Source organism: Struthio camelus, chromosome 5 (genome assembly GCF_040807025.1).
Source record: "Struthio camelus isolate bStrCam1 chromosome 5, bStrCam1.hap1, whole genome shotgun sequence".
NCBI lineage: Eukaryota > Metazoa > Chordata > Aves > Struthioniformes > Struthionidae > Struthio > Struthio camelus.
The window spans coordinates 28,717,341-28,741,375 of record NC_090946.1 but is presented as its reverse complement, the minus strand read 5'-3'; the positions used below and the strand labels follow the sequence as shown (position 1 = coordinate 28,741,375).

The 24,035-nt window shown below is 35.8% G+C and overlaps 1 long non-coding RNA gene across 1 annotated transcript in view; it reads right to left on the bottom strand.

Annotated features, from left to right (window-relative positions):
- Window positions 1–2,950: 2,950 nt before the first annotated feature.
- The window catches only part of LOC104147078 (uncharacterized), a 221,160-nt gene continuing 200,075 nt past the window's right edge, over window positions 2,951–24,035 (bottom strand). The window contains exons 4-6 of the long non-coding RNA XR_011141417.1: window positions 9,325–9,448; window positions 7,663–7,727; window positions 2,951–4,949 (exon numbers count right to left, since the gene is read on the bottom strand). This is a non-coding gene — a long non-coding RNA (uncharacterized lncRNA). The remainder of the gene's footprint in view (window positions 4,950–7,662; window positions 7,728–9,324; window positions 9,449–24,035) is intronic.

Here is a 24,035-nt window from a genome sequence, read left to right as displayed (position 1 = left end):
ACTTACATGATGTAATAACTGAGCTTATAATACATTTGCTGCACTCTTTCTCCTATTCTTCCTTCCCGCTCTTCGGTAGATTCTCAGCTGGCAGTTCAAGATAGTGGAAGAAGATGTTTATGGCATGGAGAAAGGGACAAAAATTCTAGATGATGTAAGAACCATCCACAACGTGAGTGCTGGGCTTAAGCCATCCTTTTACCTGACTCTATCCTTGTTTATAAAAACGTGTCCTGAGGGATAAGAAGGTAGGACGAACTGCCATCAGCCTACCCTAAACTACAGTAGGGAGTATGAAACCTAAATTTTCCTCCATAATTGTGGTGTAAAGAGGTGTTTTTTTTTTTTTTTTTTTTTTTTTAATATTCACCATTCAGACAGTTAGACTACTGGGCTTATGGGGGGTGGAAGAAGAGGGCAGCCACTACGGTCTTGCTCTGTCCAACCCCCCCCGACTAAGCTCATCCACTTTCCCTCTAACAGTACTTTTTATGGGAATACTCAACTCTAAACTATAAGTATGTCACGTTGCTTTACAACCAAGGTTGTTTTCTAAACCACTATTAAAATTTTAGTAAAAAATTTCTTTTCCTTTGGCTTCTCTAAATTTAGTTTCCAGGTTACAGTCTGGACCAAACATTAAGGAATCTGAGTTATTCAGTTCTTTCTTTAGTTTTCAAATGGCACATTTCATTTAAAAGGGTTTGAATCAAAACACTAGATTATTTTACTTACTTTATTTATTTATATTATTTCATTTATACAAGAACTGAACCTTCTTGTATAACACAAGTACAAATACTACCAGATCTTAGCCTTTCTTTTTATCTGTCAGTGGTCCAGATGATTTAGTAATACGCCCATAGCTGATATGAAGGAGCTTTGGAAAGTGCATTAAGTCCCAAACAGCTCATCTTGAAAAAAATTAGATGGGAAAAGAAGCCTACTCAAGATTAAGAAAAGACACATTCCTCTCCTTCCAGTTATTACAAAGGCCTTCGTGTTACAGTATCATCAATGGCAGTTGTGCCTTCCACGAGTGTGGCGCTAAACAGACGGGTTTATAGATTTGTGCATGATCTAGCTGCACTAATCTCTCCTCACGCCACCACATTACCAGTATCACTCATGGCTTTGGCACATGTCCGAGTAAGCAGATTTGTTATATGACCTTATGTATATGTCTGGATATTTGGCAGATGACTAGTGTGGGTGTGAGCGTTAGAAAAAAAAGAGAGCAGGGCTAGAGACTTGCAGCTTCTAGTTATTCTCCATCTATGGAATGGCCCAACAGCCTCTGCCTTGCCATGAAAGCTGTCCTAAAACCTGAGACATAGTATTTAGATGGCTAACCCTAAGAATTGTATCATTCTCCCTTCCTTCAAAATCTAACTTGGGGGGGGGGGGGAGTTCTCTCTCTATATTCTGTTTTGATAAAAATAAATAGAATCTAAATGTATTAATATATAATTAATATATTAATAGGTACACTCAATGGGCTTGGCTTGCAGTTTCTATGCTTAGTTTTCCCAAGAGGTGCATATGGAAGTGTCCTTATCACAGTCCCATAAAATAAACTGCAAAATACCATTTTTCTCTACTAGTAAAAACTATTTGCGCAAAGAGCAAAATGTTAATGAGCGCACTCCTATTAAGCTTTGTGTATTTTGTTGACACAAGTTGTTAACAAGGTTTCATATGAAAATTACTGGACAATTTCATTCTACATCCTTTGCTGTCTTGGATATGTAAGCCTTGAATTTTGGAAGCCAGATGTTACTGTCTGTGTCTTACTTATTTTACCTCTCAGAGATCTGGCAATGCCAAAGCTTTTATGAATCTTAGCACACCTTTATAGATCAAGAGCATGCCCAAATATCCTAATCACTCATTTCCTACAGGTATAATATAATACAGTTACTGCAGGTATAGCTTAACACAATCATCCTGGCTAAACAATTTTTGCATACAGTTAGGGGAAGATTGGGTTTTTTTTTTAACCTAACAAAATAAAGACATGTGAGTGATTGATATAGGAAAGGCAAAGTAGTCCTGCATCAGTCAAGGGTACAGTCATTTGTCAAGTGATACTAAAAAAAGCAAATCTGGACACTGAATTCACTCTCAGCTGCCTTTAAGATTAGGAAGAAGCTATTTTTGCCTTACATAACCAAATAAAAGTTCTAGAAAAATTATATGTAGTAAGTGGTGAGCAAGGAAATATTTGGGGTCCCCAGCAGTAATGCACACAGGGTAAAAGTGAGGATAGTGATACTCTTGGTGGGTAAGGAAGGCTATCCAGCTTCCGCTAAGTGAGGTCCAGTGGGCACTGTCTTGTTTGCATAGCTAGCTTTCACTTCAGTTCTTCATGCAACAAACTGTTATAATTTCCAGCCCTTGCCTGTTAGAAGTTTTTTTTTAAAAAACAAAACAAAACTTAAGTTTGGAAATCTGAATGCGGTAAGCCACTTATGCGTACACACACACACACACACAAAACCCCATCAAATATGTAAACCATACCGTACATTACCAATCATAATACATTTCTTTCAAAGAGTCAGATGTTCTAACTGTATGCTACAGAATGGCAATAAAATAGCAACCTGCTGGTGGAAATTAAATCTAAGTGAACTTGCTAGATTTGATAAGCCAGCCATAGCCTACAGTGTTCTAGCTCATTCATGTTCTTGCAGTTTTCACTAAGTTCTGCTTCCCCAGTAATTAGGTGGTATCTGCTTACATGCAGACAGACTAACCTCTGTCTCATGCATTCATGCCTCATTTCCTCATTTAATGCTCTTTTCAGTCTTGTTATTTATTTTCTTTAATATTACATTTCCAGCTCTAGAGCCAGATGAGTCACGCTCATTGCCATCCACAACAGCACTCTCCAAGGCCTGTGAAACAATAAGGTAATTTATAAAAGCTTTTTCCACTGAAGTTATGTACACTCAGAGAAACTAACCTTTATTTTAGTGGTACTTGAATTAGGACAGAGTTCCATTCAGAGAAGATTATGAATAATAAAATACAATATTATTTTCAGGAAAAAAAAGAACCCACCACAGCACAACCACAACATACCAAGACACTATGTGAGACAGCAGTTTATGCTCACTTACTTTTTTTCACTTAGGAGGGTAAAGAATAAAAATAGAATGAAATTTCAGAGCACTGTTTTTTGCCATAGAAAAAGGGAGATAAGTAAGTTCTCAGAAATTCCTACATTAAATACAGAATGACTGACTGATTTATTTTCATCACATAAGCAAAGTCATTTCTCCTTTCAAAATACTGTTTTCTCTGAGTTGTATATCTTTTCCTGTTTAGCTGTCATGTCATTTTTTTGCCTATAATTGTTACAATTTACAATTAAAATTTGGGATAAGAAAGTTAATTCTTACCTTCCTGAAAGTGATGTTGATAGACTAATTAATGCCTGTGAGATAGAAGAGAGGTAATCCCTTCTAACACAGGGCAGAAAACATACTAATCCAGAGTAAAGATATTCAGAATAAAAATACAGAAGAATCTATTTACCTATAACGTAGGGGGACTATCCTATATTCTGTCAATGAATGAAACCACCATTGTTTCCATTACATCAATATAAACTTGACCTGTGAAAATATAGTATAATCCTTTGTTTCAAGTTTCAGTTTATTGTTTACAATAAAAATGAATAGGATGACAAGATGTAAGAACAGTTATTATTACTCTTTTACTTTTCCCTAATGTAAGTAGGTACACATAGAAGTAGATATTGCTTAGCTGTACTTAGTCCAATCTGTTCTGTAAGACTTACTAAAGCGAGCGTCAAGCTGCTGGCCTCCTGTAACAGTTTATAAAAGTCACCTGCTGAAGACATTTCATCAAATCTGCAGTTAACTGCAAGTCAGGGTACAGCACTGCTGATTTCAATAGGACACTGCCATGTCACACAGGCTGAGCATCTGATCTGCCGTATTTATTTCTCTACGTCTAAAGCACAGTTGTCCTACGTACAGTTGATGTAAGCAGGGCACAACTACTTAACAGCATTCCTACATTAAGAGAGAGAGATAGTCGTCTTAGGAAAACAAAAAGTAGTTAATAGTATACGCATACAGCATTCAGTCTTATTTTGTTTGAATAACCATCACCGTAATGCATCACTGCGTTTTACAAATGGTTAACTTAGGTTCCAGATGAAAAATACAACCTTGAATAGATATACTTTTATCTGGAATAGATATTCTTGATAGATATACCAGCCAAAACAACACAAAAAACACCAACAAAATGGCAGTCTAGAGTGGATGTCACTGTGAAGAATATTGCATTCCCATTTTAGGAATATTTTTTTCAAAATTAGTAAGTGTTACTTGACACTTCCAAAAATTTACTGCTCCAAATTTCACTAGTAAAATAATTAAAAACACCATTTTAATATTATTAAAATGATATTAAAAAAATCATAGCACAACTTTTCATGCTTGCAGAAGACGATGAAGCAGAGCATGTATTTTATAACACCCTAAAAATCTGCTCTTCTTTTCCTCTTAAAATTGTGCCACAGTCTTTATACAATAAAGTTTAATTAAAATAGTTTTTCATAACTGACTATTTTTGAAGACCATGGCATGTTACAGATCCATATAAATTTCATGTATATAATGCTGTTTAATCTTTCTATATAGAAAATGCCTTTTATTTCTGTAATACTCTCTAAGAAACAGAAGCCTGTTTGGATGTACACTGATACTGCGAGCAGAGTCCTTTACAACAATACACTCTGTAATTTTCCTGAGCGCTGAAAATTCGTTCAAATGGAACATGAGTCAGGAAGTACGTTTGGGAATAATGTCGCAAAGTTGTAAATGCTGCTTTACCATTCCCATGAATACTGTCTTGTAGGAGATACAACAAGTATCAGAAATGATGTCAAATCTAGTTTGTTGGAGTACCTGTAAACACAGTGATATTTTCAAAGACGTTGCAGGATGCTGTCTTGCTAACTTTGAAGAGAAACAGATATTTAAGTTGACAAGTAAAATAATGAGGGGGTACATAAACCATATACGTGATATTGATGCTTATGAAATGATTTCTTTCAGAATGATTTAAATATGGACTCAGATTCAAAGCTCATTGGCACTTTTTGATCCAGAAGAATTTTATATTAAATATTTGGTATTTAAATTCCATCACAAGCCTATGTCTATCAGAGCAGTGCTAACAAGAAAGAGTTTGATTCTGGGATCTCTGATGGTAGCTCTGACACCTCTTTTCAACTGAAAGACAGGTACTCAGCTCTTCCACTTTCTCCTAGGAGCATGCCCTACTATAATTGTGTCTGCTTACAACAGAAAGGAAACATGTCAAATAGAACTTGTGTTTGTTTAGAAATGAAGATGTTTCTTTGAGGGGATATAGATTAGCAATTACTAACCTGCACTGTTTTGTGGGTTAAAAAAATAGCATTTGATCAAAACTGGAACAAATCTAAAATTCAGCTCTTATAAAGGCATGAATAATCTTAGTAGCTTGAGGTTTGTTTTTTTTTTAATTATTCTTCCTCTCCTCATAAACAATTACATATTTCAAAATTAGACAGTGATCAGAAACACAAGAGATATACATTTGGAAAAAAAAAAAAAAGAGTTCAAAGTATTTTCCAATTAGAATTTTTGTAGTACTGGAAAGCTGAAAGTCATTGTATTTCAATCACTAGTAATGTCTGAGGTTAATGTATTATTATTCATAGGGTAATAATTCATCAATTACTAACCGAACTCACTTTGCTTCTGTTCTGAGTGCCATGCTTGAGTGTCACGCTGAAAAGAAAGGTTGTTACCTGGTATTAGGAATAAATGCCTGCTACATGTTATTCATTCTCATTGGAGAAGGAAGCCCTATTTGTAGAACTGTATCCATATGCTAGGAATCAATATGATTATTTTAGTAATTAAATTCTTATCAAAAGCAGGAGAGAGTACTGACTGGCAGAAGAGAATTAACTACATCTGGAATCCAAAACAGATCATCTACTTCTTTCTGGAAATATAATTACTCTTCCAGGAGAGGTTTTCTTCTTATTGATGATGCTATCGCTATTAATGTTTGCTTCAGCTCAGGTTTCAGAAGATTGTGTCTTCTTGGGGTAGATCCCATCTCAGATGTCTGATAGTTTTGCTCATTTTTGTCAATATTCAAACTTGTTTTAAAAAAATAGTTGTACAATAATCTTTTCAAAATTATTTCTCAGGTTTCAAAAGAGAATTTCATTGTGTGACAAGACTAATGTTTGTAGAATTCCCCATTCAATTCTTGAACATTTTCACAGAATGGGTGAATATACAGAGATAATTTATTATAACAAGTGTTCTAAATAGCTTTCCAAAGGTGTCTGTGGCTGAAGTTATCAAAAGCACTTGTCCTGTATGTCCTTATGTCTTATGTAGTACCACTAGTCTGTGTTTAATGAATGATACATGAAGGGCTGTTATGAAGCTGTGCTGTAGGGAAGGACTTTATTCTGAGTCATGAACAGTGCTGAATTGTAGACTCATTAATCTGATTAAAAGAATGGCTCATTATGACCCAGGTGGCTATACAATTTTTAAATAATACACTGTTTGTCTGAGATAGTATTAATTGAAGCTATTGTGCATTTTATTTATGACGTTTTTCATTTAAACTTTTATTATTGTTCTATTTATATCATCAAACGTGCCACTGGCCATTCAAATGCAACACTTACTTATAGGTTTGCAAAATAATTCTTCTAATGCTCAGCAGATATTAAGTTTTCAGCTTTCCCATACGGTTTGGAATTAGAAACACTTGAAAGAGTAATGTGTTGCATAACTACAGTGCTTCTTTCCTATCTGTATCCATTTTGAAAAAAAATAATATAAACCAAAGATACTGCTAATAAAGACGTTTATACTAAATTTTCAAAAATGCTTTGAAAACATATCCCCATCCCCCCCCCCTTTTTTTTTTTAAGCAAATTCAAATGGGATATAGTTAACAGAAACTGTCATCTAAAAAGAATTTGTTCTGTAACTGCTTTCAGGCAAGTACTCCTTACCCCGGTGGACAGTTCTATTAAGGTCACGTTGGCAAAATTATTCTTTCTATGAATTGCTCAGCAGCAAATTCCAAGGGGCAATCAGTTACAAATGAAATAATATTATGAATCACCTCAATAGTTATCAAGTCAGTAGATAGCATAGGCAGTAATAAGTGAAAAACAAATTATGACTTTGAAAAAACTCAATACTTGTAAGAAACTCTCCAGCAAAAGCAAAAATGTGAACATGGCAAAGCCAACTCAATTAAAAGCTTTGGATCATGTTATCCTTAGATGAACAATATATGCCATTTTTAGTGGAAACATATTCAAGTCATATCCAATCAACTGTCTCTAATGAATGCAGAAAGTTGATCTGTGTCATAAAAGATGCAGGAAACATCCTGAAATCTCACTCTACATGGGGAGAATAGTAATAAAAATTTTTCTTCAAGATCTAAGATTTCTTGTTTGCAAAGCCCTTGCTCGCAGGCTTAAAAGTTTGAGATGACATGTCTGGAAAGATTGTAATTGTCTGACTCTAATATAACGTACTACAACTCTGCAAAGAACTACTCATAATTCAATTATAGTTCACTTACCTTTTTAGAGATGGCAAACGCTATTTCAAAGCTTGCCACCTTTTCCAGGCACTGTAATCTGTATCCTGAAGGTCAAATAGAAAAAATAATTTATTGAGATGTTTCCCTTTTATCTATAACTTTCAACCAAATTCTTAAGATCTACACAGGGAAAACTTCTGCTAGGGTTGAATTGGAACAACACATAAAGCCGAAAAATTATCTAAATTCAGACTGGTGTAAATAGAGAATAATAGTAGTTGGTTAAGTTTTTTTTTTTCTGAACACTAAGCTTACTTTCATGGATTCATCTAAAACATGCCAAATGGGACTTAACCAAAGGAAACTTAGTTTTAAGGAAAATGACTACTATGCCAGCTGAGGAGCTATCAGAACCATAAACAGAACTGTTTACCCAGCGCTTTCTTGTGGAGCATACTTTTTTGTTGTTTGTTTTTTTTAAATAAACAAGCCAGGCCATGCCTCCCCTATGTAGGTCCTCAGGTTTCAAGAAAACACTGCATGTAAGAAAGAGTTAATTTATCTTTCTGGGACTGTGGCATTTCAGGCTTTCCCTCCGACATTCTTCTACCTGCACAGCACTAAATATAAACAAAGAATAAGAGAAAGCTCTACCAAAGAACGTAAGAGAAATCTGGCACATGACACATGAAGGTAAAAATCTTATTCGGATGCCTCTAAAATGAAGGAAGTACATTCATATGGCAATAGAAGCCCCAAATTAGAAGGTTGAAAATTATTTTGAAGACAGCATAAAATTAACTAGTATAATTCAAAACAGTGCTGGATACGCCTTTATCCTATCTCACAATGTGCTATTGAACCCTCATCCAAATTAATTTGTGCCTTTCTCTGACACTGTCTTGGTCATTTCATCTTCTAAATAGAAGATACAATCTTATCTTTAAATGAGGATGAGCTAACAGGCAAAGTCTGAAAAATTCATACTCATCCTTGAGCTGAGAAGCATGCACAGTCATACACAAGACTGACCAAGTAATTAATATTTGAAAATGTTGATTTTTTGGAAGTGTTTTATTAAGTGTTTTGATATATGACTGTAACATTTTTTGACTCTCAGGATTTTTCTAAAACAAGAAAAGAACACCAGAAAAAAAACCAAAAGCCATTCAAGAAAAAAATTATATTAATTTGGTTTTTTTCCTAATATACATGGTAAGTGAGTAATCTCTCAAATACTTAGTGTTTTCATTGTAAACAGAGCTATTCTGTGGACTCATGAATGATAATTCCATAGAATATGGAATGGTTCCAGCAATAGGGACCTCAGTTGTCCATGTGATTTTAAATATTTGTAAAGCATCATGACTTATGTAATTACACTATTTACTATTAACTGAGCAGTTTCCAGGTAGTTCTGGATTTGCTCCAGAGGGCTCACCTGGTTTACATTCTGAGTTGTCTGATGTCAAGTGTTTTAGTTTTGAATCTGTCTTTCCAGTAGACTGATTTTAATGATTCCCCCCCGCCCCTCCAACTGTTACTAACCTAAGATTTCATTGTTCATTGCCTCTTACTGAATTTTATGGAATAACTGACATGTAATTGTATCCAGAAACATGGCTGTTTTGAGGCAGCTTCACTGACGCTACAATTGCAACACTAAAAAAAAAAAGATTTTTTCCTTGCTTTAAGGCTTACCTTTCAGTAGTACCGAAGGGTTCCCAACTCCAAGTACAACACCCACTACTGGCATTCATCTTAGTCATTAAAGACTTCCCAAGCAGAAAAATGTAAATCACTTGTGTGACCAAACTGGATTTTTCTGAAACAACAAAAAAAAGTTAATGGGAAGCTGAGGATTACTTTAAAGGACATCTAATAGTGTAATATTATTTTAAAATCCCAGTCCAGTTAACACAAATGTGCCATTTATCCACCACTCAAATACACACAGGAGCTGCCACAGAAAAATCAAGTATCATTTCACAGTCCTTTAGCGACTAACAGGAAAATAAAGCGTTTATTAGCTGAAAAATAACTATAATATATGATATGATGATAAATATGATAAATAACTAAAAACTTATTTCAGTAAGAGATATAAACAACTCTCAAAACAAATTTTAGAAGACACAGCAATTCTGTAGCCAAAACCTAGTACAGTGAGTTAGTGAACCACAAATAATCACTTTTCACTGTCTCTGTGGCTGTCATGATTGTGTCTCAATAGAAGGCTGGATGCTCTGTTTTTACGTTTCTGGAAAGAGAAGTGAAAAATGTAAAGCAGCAATCAGAACTTAAAGGTTTTTATATAAATTAAACAGTGAGAACTTTCATAGTGTCCGTTTGGAGGCAAGAACAAACAAAACACTAATTGAACTTACTTTTTAGTGAGGTTAGCAAAACAAAGGGAAAAAAAATTTCCTCATCTCTTCCATGAAAAATGGGCCATCCAAGCAGAAGAGATCCCAAGAGGAAATATCACAAATAAAAAACTGTAAAAAACATTTACTCGTTTTGAGACAAAGTATTTTGTAGAGCTGGAGCTGACTGAACTTATTTAGGTGGAAAGACTTATCCGGCTCGGACCAAAGAACCACAGGTCATTATTTTTTATAATCAGATTAGCTGGAGGAACTGTTTATTCAGTATAGCTTAATATAGTTACTTCCTTCTGGGCAAACTGCAATACAAAATACATTTCAGAACACAGACTCAAAAGCTTTTGAAAGAAGATAGATGGCATACGCAGGCCCAAATGTCAGTTTTCATGGGGAATCTTATCTCCCTAAATCAAGGCAGGATTTGCCTAGTGGTCTCGGATCAGAACTGAACCAAAAGTGACAATTCACTGTAGAAAACATTTATTAGCAAAACATCCTGAGCTTCAAGAAATAAGTAGATTTTTTTTTTCCTAAAGAAATGACAAAGTAGTTAATGTACATGTTGATCAACAGCTGGGGCATATGAATTTTTGGGATCACATGCTTTTGGGATCATATGCTTGTACTGCTTAGTTATACAAAGCATAAAAATAAATAGCAAGGTCACAAAAAGATATTAATACAGATGGCTGATAGCTGCACAGCATTTTACCTCCCAGGGTATCTCTGATCTTTTCGGTATTATCAGATTTGACTTTTGGGTGAAAGAAGAATCCTGTAATCAAAGAAACAGAGGATTCTTACTTTCTAGGCAGAGCCTCTACTTAAAGCATCATACAAAAGGTTTCTACAGAAACCTGAAAGGTGAAGGGCTTAGCCAACCAATGCTAAAAAGCTCAACCCTGAGCCCTACATAAAACCCACAAAAAAACATTTTCTCTGTTCTAATGGCTCCAGAAGTCTCTGATGGGGATCTCTATCATGCCTCTTCATCTATGAGAGACATGTTACATTAGCATATTTTGTCTCTTAAAATGAAGTATTTTGATAACAGTTAAAAACATGGATTCAGCTCAGGTCCTTAACTGATACTAAAGCTAATAAATTTAAGTTAACTCTGATCTGCTTTCTGGCAACTTCTCCAATGATTTTTGCCATATACTATCATCTCCTACGTGATGTATAAGCTTTTTAAAGAGCTGTTTGTCCTATATATAGTTACGATGTTTCAAATTGTTACTCACTAAAAGAGCAAGTATTTTTGGTTCCTTCTGAAAGTCATATTTCCATAGTGATGCCGAGCTGACAAAAATATTCAATACATCATGATAACTGAAGAGTAACTCACTATCACAGATACCACTCCCAGATGCCTTAGTGATTCTTCCATTTTAAGCTCACTCTAGGACATTATATTGGTGCAAAACTCACTTGTTTTCCTGAACCTTATATAATATTTCAATTCTCAGAGTTGTAATACAAGACTCTTAGGATTATTTTAGGGCCTAACAAAAAAAGACCTGTCTTGCCTATAACCTCACAGTCTCAAATCATTTGTCCCAGAAGACTTTCCATCCCTAAACTCAGCAACATGTCTTTCCACCACACTCCGTTTCATACTGTAAAAACCACCATTTTGCTGCACTGCAACACAGAGGTTTTGAGCTGAAAAATAATAATTATGTTTCAGGGCCACAGAGGCAGCACACAGGCCAATCATTAAATAATACAGCTGCGGCCTTACTAATCTCGAGGGTGCTACCCCTAAAAAAAATGCAGATATGAGCCAGTCTGTTCCACAGCAATACAGATGTACTCATAAATGGGCTAATTCTGTATTCATGAAATAGTTAAAAGTGCACTATCTGGTTATCATCACATTCACAGGGCCCTAAGCTAGTCTACTTCATCCAGAAAAATCTAGCACAGGTGTCTGAATTCACATATTCTAAAGAATCATAGGGGCTACCTCACTATGAAAGTCAAAGATCCTCTTGGTTTTTGCTCCAATTTAGCTTCTAATTGACTTTATCTACAGTGTGTATTACGACAATCTAGGACATATTACTTTGTTAGCCTAGCAATCGCGAAGAACAGGAGATTGCTGTACTTTTGAAAACAAATAGAAATGGCTGCACCATCCTGTCCAGCCATAAATAGTGAACAGCTGCTTAAAGAGTCATCATTCCAGATGACTCCATTTCTCCATATTTATCTCCCAGTTTAAATACAGCTGAAAATGAGGAAAACTTTCCCCAGTGAGTTTCATCAAAGAGGGCCAAAAGATTATCTCAGCCTGAGATGTAAATCACACATGAGAACAGATTATCACATGTATCATAATGCTTCATAAATGGTCATGTCCTACTGGTTGTCAGAGCTGTGCAAAAAATCCAGAAAAAGACACGTATCCACTGGGTCACTGAAGATGAAAACTCTTTCACTGAGCGGAGAGCACATGTCACAAGATAGAAGTCAACTTAACTCTATTATTAACTTTCAACGTGCCGGAAAGGACAGACCAGATATTTTGAATCATTCTCATACCTGTTTAGTGGAAAGTTTTTCTTTGTACATAAATCCTTTGGTTTTCTTGACAATACTCTTAGATATACAAACTTCATTTTACTACTGCTGGTATTTTATTGTGGCTCTATTTATTTCTGTTAAAATAAGCTTTCAACTAGAATTTCAATTCACCAATGTAGTAATATTTTCTTTCCACTACACCAACAAGAAATCTGCAAGAACGACAACTCTGTAGCTCAACAGCATGCCAATGATTAACGAGTAAATGCCCCCAACAAGAAATGAAGCATTCAGTTCTCTCTCAGAAGAGAGTTTGGAGAGCTACAATAATAGGACATATAGTAGATCCCAATTCCAAAGATAATTATTCGTCCCATTTATGAACAACTCACAAATGTTAAGGAGTTTGGGGCAAGTCTATCTTTATAAAGAATTCATGACATACCTCCTTTCAATCATCTCACATCCACCCACACTGACATTTCACAAACCAAACTTATCCGTAATACCTCTCAGGGCAAGGCATTTTCTACACGTTTGTTCAGGTCAGCAGGCAAATGTTCTCACCTTCCAGTCTTTAAAAAAAAAAAAAAAAAAAAAAAAAAAGAAATGAGGGGAGAACACGTTCACCCACATTCTTGTACAAAAGACCACTCCAGGTCAAGATCAAGAAAAAGGCCTTCAACCTTCTCTTTTGTCCTTTCACATAGTGTGTGTTATATTTCCCACTGGAACTCTGCAACTCTTGCAGCTTCTTTCTCCCTGGGATAACAAGATCAGACAGTGACAAAATGACAAATATCAAATAGCTTTCTCTACTTTCCATTGCAAAAACAAAGACATACTGTAGTAAAAATGAACTCTGAAAAATTAAGTTATAGATAACAAAATATAGTGTTCCGAATATGAACCTGACTGTACCTTACTTACTTACACTAAGAACTGTATCATGATTTGGTCTTCTATGGCTATTCGAAATACACATTAAGGTCCTTTACAGTTTATTTTCTTGCTACATTTTATCACCTATTAAGTTGTCTAGACACGTTGTAATCCTTAAAAGATAAAATAATTGCTGAATAGCACTTCTTCTAATTACGAGACAATAGTTGCACTTTTCCCTTGTACCTTGGTGACACACTTCTTTTACAAAAAATGAAAACAAGTGGAGGTCTTGCTATGGCAAAACAATACATGTCTCACTGAAGACAAATTTCTGTGTATGATAATTATTATATATGGTGAACTGCATTAAAAATTGGATGACCACTCACAGCATGTAAATACAGAGTGATATTTAGGGAACAGAACGGAGCAAAAATCATTACACACAGAAAATTGCTGCAGCAATGCAGCAATTTAACATGATATAAAGGCAGAAAATGTTAACTCACATTTACTGGTTTACTACAACAATTTTTCTATGAAAAACGGCAAGTAATAAACACTATTATTCCCTGATTTACAGACTTGAGAGTTGTGGTGGAAGTAAAGGCACACTTGCTCAGCACGTCAGTGGCAGCGGCTGCATTAAAATGAATCTATTTCTGACCCCAGATAGCACAAGGGAACTATTAAATCTGAATGAAGTAAGGATCCATTACGTAAGTTTCACAGGAAAGTTCTCATCAGCTTCTGTATCTTATTACTATACCACTTCAGTGCTGTGCTGAATCATTTGTGAAGATAGCGCTCAAACACTCATGTCAAAGAATGCTGAACAGAGTTTTCGGCGGTTTTTAACTTATTTTTAATCTTTGTTCCTCAGTATGCAGCTGCTGCCAATAAAATGGCCAGAAGAATGTTTTTTATTCAAAGAAAAAATTGTGCCAGGATTGCTGTCAGGTATGGCTGCAATGTTTCATCTTAAACTACCCCAAAATGTCAGTTTGAGACATTCCTATCCATCTCAAGGCGGGGGGCGGGGGGGCAGCTTTAAGACTGAACTACAATAAAGCAAACGAAAAGGGTCTGGCAACTGCAAGTGTCAGTAAAGCTCAACTGCAGATGACACTGTCAGTTCTCTGTGCAGCAGAGTGTATTATATGTCTGTATGGTAAATGACATTTTTTTGTGATCTGGATGCACTTCTTAATGATTTCTACCACTTCGTAAATGTCAGACATGTGATGTGAATTTCTGTTCACATTATCACTCCAGTGTATAATTCTGAATAATCACTATAATCTGTTCTTAACAACTATGGTCATGATAAAGATGTGCGCTACTTCTCTTACAAGTTTATCACCAGAAACTATTGCCAGTTCTCACAGTAAACTCCAAGAGACAAGAAAACAAGACGAAACAAAAGAAAAACCTTTATTCAAGATTCTGTAATTCCATTCTGATTTGTGCCCTATTCTAGCAAAACCTTAAAACATGTGCATAAATAAGAACTTCAACAGTTCCACTGAAAGAAATAAAGCTGCTTATATGCATAACTGTTTTGAAGGACTATAGCATTGTTCTCACAGTGGTAACACTTTGTGGAACGCTGTTGAACACGATGAACTATAATGTTTGAATTACATAGAGTAAAAAATAATACAAAAATTAAACACTGCCAAACAGACATGAATAATGTTAAATATAGTTAAGCTGTAAATATATGGAACCCATTTAGATCTCAGTGTACTTGTGTCTGCCCACTTAAAGAAGGCAAATTAGCCACCTTTACAACACATCTAGTTACATTTTAAAAAATATCGGTATATGTTTTGGAGAAAGGCATTTTGATACGTTCAGAGGAGGTGTTGCTCACATCATTTATTGGCTAAATATCAGCACAGTTACTACAGACTGCAGAACGATTGCTGCTGCTAAACAAAGACCAAGAGTTAATTCATGACTCAAAAGGGGTCATAAAGGGGACAGGCACCAAATTTGATTTAAGGGCAAAATGACCTGAAAATAACATGCCTGCATGTTATGCTGCAACATAGCAGAAGCAGACTAATATCACCAATGCAAACTGAGGTCCCCGCAAAGGGATAGTAGTAAGTACAGATTTGACATGTTAGAGAAAAGAAAGAAGTAACACTTAGCACCAATATTTTAGACTTGTGTTCTAAACGTTCTCCTAGGGAATTTTAGAATTAATTTAACGCTGAGCACAGGTTAAGCAGATGTTAAAATGCTGATAATTCTTCACAACAATCAAAATAATTGAATTACATTGAATCTGTCTTTATAGATGATTTATTTAATCTAAATCTTGATTATCTGTGACCAAAATAATCAGTCATATCAATTAATATGGTCTGTAAAGTTCCATAAGATCGCATACTCTGGCAATGTTCTGTTCTGTTCTTCCTAAAACTCAAAAAGAAGGCTTCTACAGAAGCCAGAAGTAGACTAGAAACAGTATTTCTGTACTGACTACCTTGGTAGAAGAGCTTAGCAGAACAGTCTGCACATGAAGGATTAACAGACTTCACCAATGCAGGATTCCTATGGAGTCTTGAAGGAAAAAAAAAAATCACCCTTCCTGACAGAGGAACAGGCAGATAGATAGAAGGCAGTGACTGAGGGCAACAAATTTTAGACATGAAAATATAATCTTGTAATTTGCTAATAATCCTCTAATCAACATCAAATAACAGTTGAAAAAACTGCTAATAAAGACTGCCTCAGGAGGCAAATTTCAGGGGAAGTAGGACCACAGACCAGAATTAACCATGGTATAGGCTGCAGAAGAGAACAAAATAAATATCTTCATAGCACGTATAACGTCTGTTAGTTTTCATACCAGAACGTAGAGTAGACTGAAAAATATTTATTTATATATGAATGTATTCTATTGAGCAGCCAAAAACAACACAAATACCCTCAAAGGAGGAAAAAAACTGAGCTTTTTTGTTCTAAGAGGACAAAGAAAACACCGCACGCTCAGAGTAAGAAAGGCCTCGGTGTTTTTTTTAATTTCTAGCGCTCTTACCAGCAGGCCATATAAGTCAAGAAGCCATTTCATCTCAAGCTATGCACACAAAAACCTCACTCGAAACCTAATACAGCTTCAGTGGTACTACCTTTCCTCAGGTGGTCTAATCCAGTCCAGTAAACTGTTCTATGCCTTGCTTGCAATGAGCGATAACCAAATCCCATTTTATGGGTTACAGACTCTTCAGACAGAGGACAGCGAGCATACTTCCTCTGAACATCCTTGATACAGGAGACTTTCCCAAACACGTTGCTGAACTTCCGTTTTCTAGAAGTCAAGCTGATCTTTCACTGAAGACACATCTTGTACAGCATCCACGTTTTAACATGTGTTCAAAATAATCTAACACCACAAAGGCACATACCCCTGCCAACCACACACAGAGTAGAATAGTAATTTCCAAACAGAATATCAACTTTCTAGAAGTGGTCTTCTGGATATAAGAGAAAGATCAGTATTCAAGTAAATTCAATAAGCAAGATCTGGGCTGGGACATTTTGTTCTTCTGTTCCCTAACACAGGAACCTCAAGGTTTTCTATCATAGAGTTTTTTCTTCTGTTTGTTTAAAGAACAAAAGCATCAAAGTGCATTCCTCTGGGCAAATACATATTTTTCACTGGCTAGCTAGTTTATTCCTTTCCTGTAGTATTTTTCTTTTTTTGTCAGTATTAGAACCCAACTTTTTCCCAATGGGCATGGCACAGTACGTACAGCAGGATGCTTATGTACAGTAAGCTACGACAATAAAACCCTCTCCTCTAGGCTCAGAAGGACATACCCTCAGCATATCTTCCTTTCCTTACCAATAGTTGCCTAATCTCTTTTCCAGCCAGCTGCCACATTTCAGTCACTCTCAGGAACGAATCCCTCTTTCACAACAAAGATGCTAAGTTAGTTAGCTAGGTAACTTTACTATGCCTTAATTTAGAATGAAGAAGCTGTGTTGCACTTATTCTTTGGCTGCTGATATATCTTTCATACGTCTAATAGATATACGTCTATGGAAGAAGGACCGAGTAGAAGTCCAAAATTATTCATATATGTTCTAAAACATGTATAACGAATTGCATGTCCTAATACCAACGAGGGAAAGTGGAAAGCCACAGAAAGTAGCAGGCCACACAAGCAGGCAATACAGTGCAGTTCTTCCAGTTTTCTCATGTCACTTCAGCCCATTACAAGGGTAAAACCTGTAAGTGATATGTCTAACAGATAAAATTCATATTATAATAACAAGATTCTAATTTTTAGCATAGGGTGGCATGGAAGGTGAACAGATGGTATGTTGAGCCACCAAGATGGAATTGTAAGATGGAAAATAACACAGTCCCCATCTAGACCTTTCAAGTATCAATGACAACCTTTTCTAAAAGCAAATGAGCATTGCAAATTAATAAGAACAAGATTATAAATATATTAAATTGTGAGAAAGACTAAATAGTTTGTACAAACAAAACTGTATCACATGCACATGCATTAACAAAAATGTATCACATGCATAACTGTTAACTTTGATGTTCTTATGCCAGCATTTATTTTTCTGCCTAATCCTTCAAAATTTACTTGCGTGAATAATCTATACTCTTACCGTTTGCTCAAGAGTGAAACTGTTCTCCTTATGCTTCTCTGAGAAGCTGCATTCCATATATGCCTGCACAGGTCTGTTCTTCATCATTTTCTGCACTTGATAGATCAGACCCTCCACTGGATCATCAAAGAAGGTTGCACCAAAAGAGGTTTGCAACCTATACAAGCTAAGGGGCTAGTCTCTCCCTTTACTAGAATACATTGTAACTAGATGGATATGAAAATCTGACGACTTTGCCATTTGACTTTAATCTATATTTGTGGAAAGCAAACTACTAAACTAAGCTGTCTTTGACGAGCTTTTAAGGAAGCTGTTGAAAGGAACAGCTGATCCTAAAAAACATCAAAGACTTAACAAAGCACTCAAAGTCAGCAATGTTCTTCAAGGAGATTATAAATATGGCATTAAGAGGCCTTAAATTTTCTCCTAGGTAAAAAAAAAAATATGTGCTGTTTTTCCCCCTTAGCTAGTGAGTCTCAGTAGGTGATGTAGTTCCAAGAACTCCTGTCAGGCTTTTTACCATTTCTGATGGGTATCAGCTATAATGCAACTAGTGCCCTGGGTTCACGGAGATACATAGGTATTTCTGATTGTTTGCATTAGAGCACTAGCAGTCAAAAATACCTCAGAGGAAGGGAAATTTAATCAGTATGTCTAGACAGAGCAGGTAAAATTCACAGCAAAAATGTCGTTGTTTTCCACTGAAGTTTCATATTAGATATTGTGCACTGGCTTGTCCAAGTGGCATATTCGGCAAAGAGACAGCATTTGTGTTTCAAAAGAACATGAATTATTTGGCTATTAAATCAGTTTCAACAGTCTCAAAAGCAAGGATAGTTTCCAAAATGTTTTGCGTTAGTTTTGCCTCAAGAAAGATAAAAGGCTAGCTTAAATCCTGATACGAGACTGGCACTGCTCCCTTCTTTTTTTTTTTTTTTTTTTTAAACTTTATCTGCTTTTGATATAACTACTCCTACAAGTCCAAAACAATACCTTTTTTTTTTTTTTTTTTTTTTTTTTTTACTATATGGTCATTTTAGGCAGTTCTCCTAGTATTGGCATTTAGAAAAGAGTAAAAGTAGTAATTCCAGCCAGGAGTCAAAACCTTTTTAAACAGGCTGAATTGCCCATAGTCATACCATCACATTTTGCCCTTTTCCATGTCATGAGTTATCTCCTAAACTTTTTGTAGTTCAAACCCATCCTCCTCCTTCGGACCATTTTTCTGGAATGACTATAAGTAGAGTTTTGACTATAGGTAGATATTATATTGAGAATCCCCATCATCATGCTGACCAGAATAATATGCTCTTTTCCCTTATAACATTCCTCTTGAGACCAACGAACATTATCTGTGGGGGAAGTAAAATATTTTTAAGTGCAAATAACACACAGGGACATGACCTATGATGGTATTTTGGAGCTATATCTTTATGTCCATAAAATATTTTTAAAATCCTCATCATTCAAATTACAACTTACACACGATTCAACTGGCACACTTAGACATATGCTTTGTTTTAGGGAGCAGAAATAATTTTAACTGATGGCAATGACTATCATTATGTATGCCAGCATCAGTGTTAGCAAGAACAGACCATTCATTTGCTAAACATCCACTGAAGTTTACTTTAGTCTCTCCGAAAATAGGAAGGAATGCATTTCCATACAGTATCAGCATTGGCTGAATATTGAACATGAGATTTTCAAAAGATAATATTTCACCTGGAATGCGCCATACGTTTATCCATCATTAACAGAAAGAGCTTTACCGGAGCAAGGACAGAAAAGAATTGATAGAATAGTCAAGAGAAAAAAAACAAGATGAAAAAGACTGTTTTGCTCAACAGAACGAAAGCTTGGGGAAGGGGTACAAGTAAGGGAAAGGAGAGAATCCTGTTCCCTAGAAACGTGTCAGAGGACTGAAATGAGCCAGGCTATGTGAAAGGTAAGTGCTTCCACAGAACAAGTAGCCATGAGTAAGTTTAAAAATAAGCCTTCTATGCATCAAAGGCATGAAGGTCTGAAAAGGATTCCCAACAGCAGCAAAAATATTTATTTTAAGATGGGGTTTCATTAACTTAATGAAGCCAGATGGTGTAAGCATCTGCAATAAGAAGGGTTTGGATTTGATGACCCAGAAGATCTTTCATAATACTATGTTCTAATTATGGCTTTAGTCCAACAGTTTCTTCCCTTTGTCCATCTCATGCAGGTTACCTTTGTTTAGGCTAGAAGCCAGTGTCTGGCACACAAACATATTTCATTGTGATACAGATATGGCATCAAAGCTTCAAGTTAAACAAACACAAGTCAAGCTGCAACTGACATGATTCAGGAAAGAAATCACTTCTCCAGTTTCAGACTGGCAACAGGCCTTAGGCTTTCATCATTTCCACTCGTTTAGGAGGTGAAAGTGGCAGGAATGAATGAGACAACAGAGCTTCCTTTTTGTCTGCTTCCCTTTAGCTCTATTTTGACCTCCCATCAGGAAACGAGAGAACAGCGAAGATCATCTGGCATCAGTTCCCTGAGCTGTGCAATCTGAGTTCTATTTATTCGGGGATCCTTTTTGTCCAAGGATAGGACAGAGATTATTTCCACCTCTGGAAATGTCAAAATATGAGATCACAATGCCAAAGACTTATTTTACATAAGGTAGACCATATCTGTACAGGTTAAATTCAGGCAATTTATTCTCTATGATTCTATCTAAGTTTACTCTAAAAACATTAACATGACAGGGAAGTAAGCAAACCCTGTCAAGTACATATTTTCATCCAAACCTACTGAAATGAAATGTGTTTCCAGAGAGAGCTGAAAGAAATTTTTGATGCAAGACAATAATATAGGGATAAGGATGTAAGAAAGAAATCTTTACAATGCCATATACATAAAGCAGTGATTTATTTTAGCTATTCTTTCCCAACATTTCCATTCAGTTTACTGTACAACAAGTTTCCTGGCCATACTGACACCCGCTGGGTTGGAAGACCAAAGCAGAGGTGGGATCAGTGCTGCACTTCACGACGAATTCTTTCAGTTTACCCAGTTCACCGGAATTGCTCATCATTCATGTGACAGAGAACACAGGCCTGCTTACCCAACACCAGCGATCCTTTGTTTCTAAAGGCTCATGATTCAGACAGTGAAAAGAACAGCTGCCTTTTTGATACAGCAAGATGAGAGAAACATTCTGAACGCAAAGAACAATCAGCACTGGGAGGTACCGACAGAACAAGAGGAAAAATAAGATACATGTTCTACAGCTCTGAAGATATGTACTCAATTCCTTGAGAGGTTTTTTTTGTGTGTGTTTTACTGCATGGGGGGAAATTGTCTCCCATTTGTAAAATGGAGCTTACTTGCTCGCAGTAGATGACCTGGGATGAAATAACTAAAATCAGTGCAAAACATTTATATTGCTAGGTCGTAAACATAATGGGACTTCAAAGGTAGATGTAGCAATATTGATTCAAAATCAGATTAACAGTATATGGTTTCCACTGAAGGAAAAAAAGATTTTCTTTTAGCATTGATAACGTATTCAGATCCCAAATAAAACAGTTCAATGTATTTGAACAGTATGTTTACACACACATACGCACACATACAAGTAAAAATTTTGCTATGAATCAAAGTTGGGGAAATTGCTACGGACTGAAAATGGAAGGAGGTCTTTCTCATTGTAACTAGGCATTATTTTAACTTGAGATAACTTTCATAACTTAGCTAAATCTTATTTTCCTTAATACAAGACAGTAATTCCCCCATCTATCACCAAGCACAAAGGCTACTTCCCAGAAGATATAGAGCCCCAAAAGATAAGAATCAAATCTGCATTTCCACAACAAAAACATAAAATTATATCTCCTCTATTCTTAAATTTGTATAGTGCAGTAGAATAAAAATATGTACAAGTACGGGAGGCTCACTCTGGGTTTGAGATAGAAAACTGAACTTTGCAATACAGAACAAATTTAGTAAGTTCAATTTCACCACTATTACCTAGTGTTTCTAGGTAATAGAAACAGAAGAGGTGGTAAACCATTTAATAATATTTTTCATACATTTATGTTTGAAATTCACTGTTTTGTGTTTAGAATGTTCTGTTTTATGACATTGAAAGAGACTTAAAACTAAGGTTGTGGGAGGCATACAAATCTACCCCACTCGATGTCAAAAAGAACATCAAATTATTGATCTGTAGACAGGAAAAAAAATAAATATGGGATTCCCTTCTCATTAAAAAGTAAGTAATTCTGCGACAACTCTGTAAAAGTTCACAAAAGAAACAGATTAAAAATGAAGGCATAAAATCAACTACTGTCTTCAATATATCTTCTGTAGTAGTTATGTTTTCTGAACATGACAAATATATACATTTATCACAAGAGTACACACAGTTTTCTTTGCTGAGCTTAACGCTTGCGCATACACAGACACACTTCATAGTTGTGACAGCTGAAATTATTACTTTCTCTTTGAAAACAGAATTGTCCTTATACACTTTCCTTAGTAACATATCGCCTTAACATATTCTGCTTCTCCAAGTTTTTCTTCTTTAGGATTTCCTGAAAACATTTCTGCATTTTATCAGAAGTCAGTCTAATGGACGGACCGAAAAAAAAAAAATCTTTCTTTTAAAAAAAAAAAAAAATCAATCTTTATCTTTTTTAAGGAGAGTTACAAAATTGTTTTTGCAGCCTTGAGGGCTGTATTGTATTAATCTGGCACATTTTATCTCCATTAAACATTCATGAAGGGTCACTCTAGATTCAACTTGTCACTTAACTGTGAATTATTTGTATCTATGTAACTGTATTTTTATCTGCATTTAGTGTTGTTCCACATGTAGCTTGGTCTCCAAATAAAACAAAGAATGAGATAAAATAGGCAATTGCCTTAAAGATATCCAAGTATCAAGAAATTCAGAGACGGAGACTTGAGAGGTAACCAAAAAGACTAGTTGTAGCTTAACATATCTAATTTCAATACTCTCCCTCTATCAAGGCTCCTCTGGAAAGCAACTCTGAGCAGGATCATTTCTCTCCTTTCATCTGCTATAGATGGAACCAGCAGAGATGACCAGCAGTCAACTAATGCTATCCTTTCTAACTAATTTGCCATCCCTGTATGATTTAGGAAAGTGGTAATGGTATCATTATGGATACATACCATCATGCTGCTAGAGCACAGGTTCAAACGTTCTAAATTCATTACTAAAACACATTATGGTCTATGTTCAAAGATCTACGTAAAGTTTTGTTTTCCTAGATATTCAGTCATTTCCATTCAGTTCTCTTGTGCATATACACTGTCAAAACAACCACTCTAACCGGCATATTTCTTGATAATTTGAAGAAGAAAGTCTTAAAAGTACGGTGGAGATTCAGCCAATAAAAACTTGATCACAGTGTCTTAAAGACAGGGAATAATTTCATTTGGAAAGGACCCTGGCAGCTCATCTAGTCCATCCTGCTCAAAGCAGGTTCAGCTATGTGATGAGACCCTGTTGCTCACTGCTTGAACCAGTTGGGTCTTGAAAACCTCTAAGGATGGAAAATGCACCACTTCTCTGGGCAACCTGTCACACAATACTCCATACCCTAAAGGTGAAAAGGTATTCCTTTTATCAAAGTTGGAACCTCTCCTGTTTCAATTTATGTCTGTTGTCTCTTGTCCTCCCACAGCATGCGTGGCTTCCCTCGTGCTGGGCTATATGTAAGTACAGAGAGGATATTGTTTTCTGACATGGCTGTTTTATTTCTACTCAGGAGAACTATTTCCAGAGAAAGTACAGGAAGTACGTTTTTATCTGAAGATGCAAATTCTTACAAGTAGTTTCAGTGAAAAAAAAAAAAAAAACTAGAGAAAGTAAACATCCCATTGCTCTCTGCTTACTGTGTTTCCTTTCGCATCTCTCCTGTATCTGTTTTTATACTTGTCTAGTCTCTTACATCCATC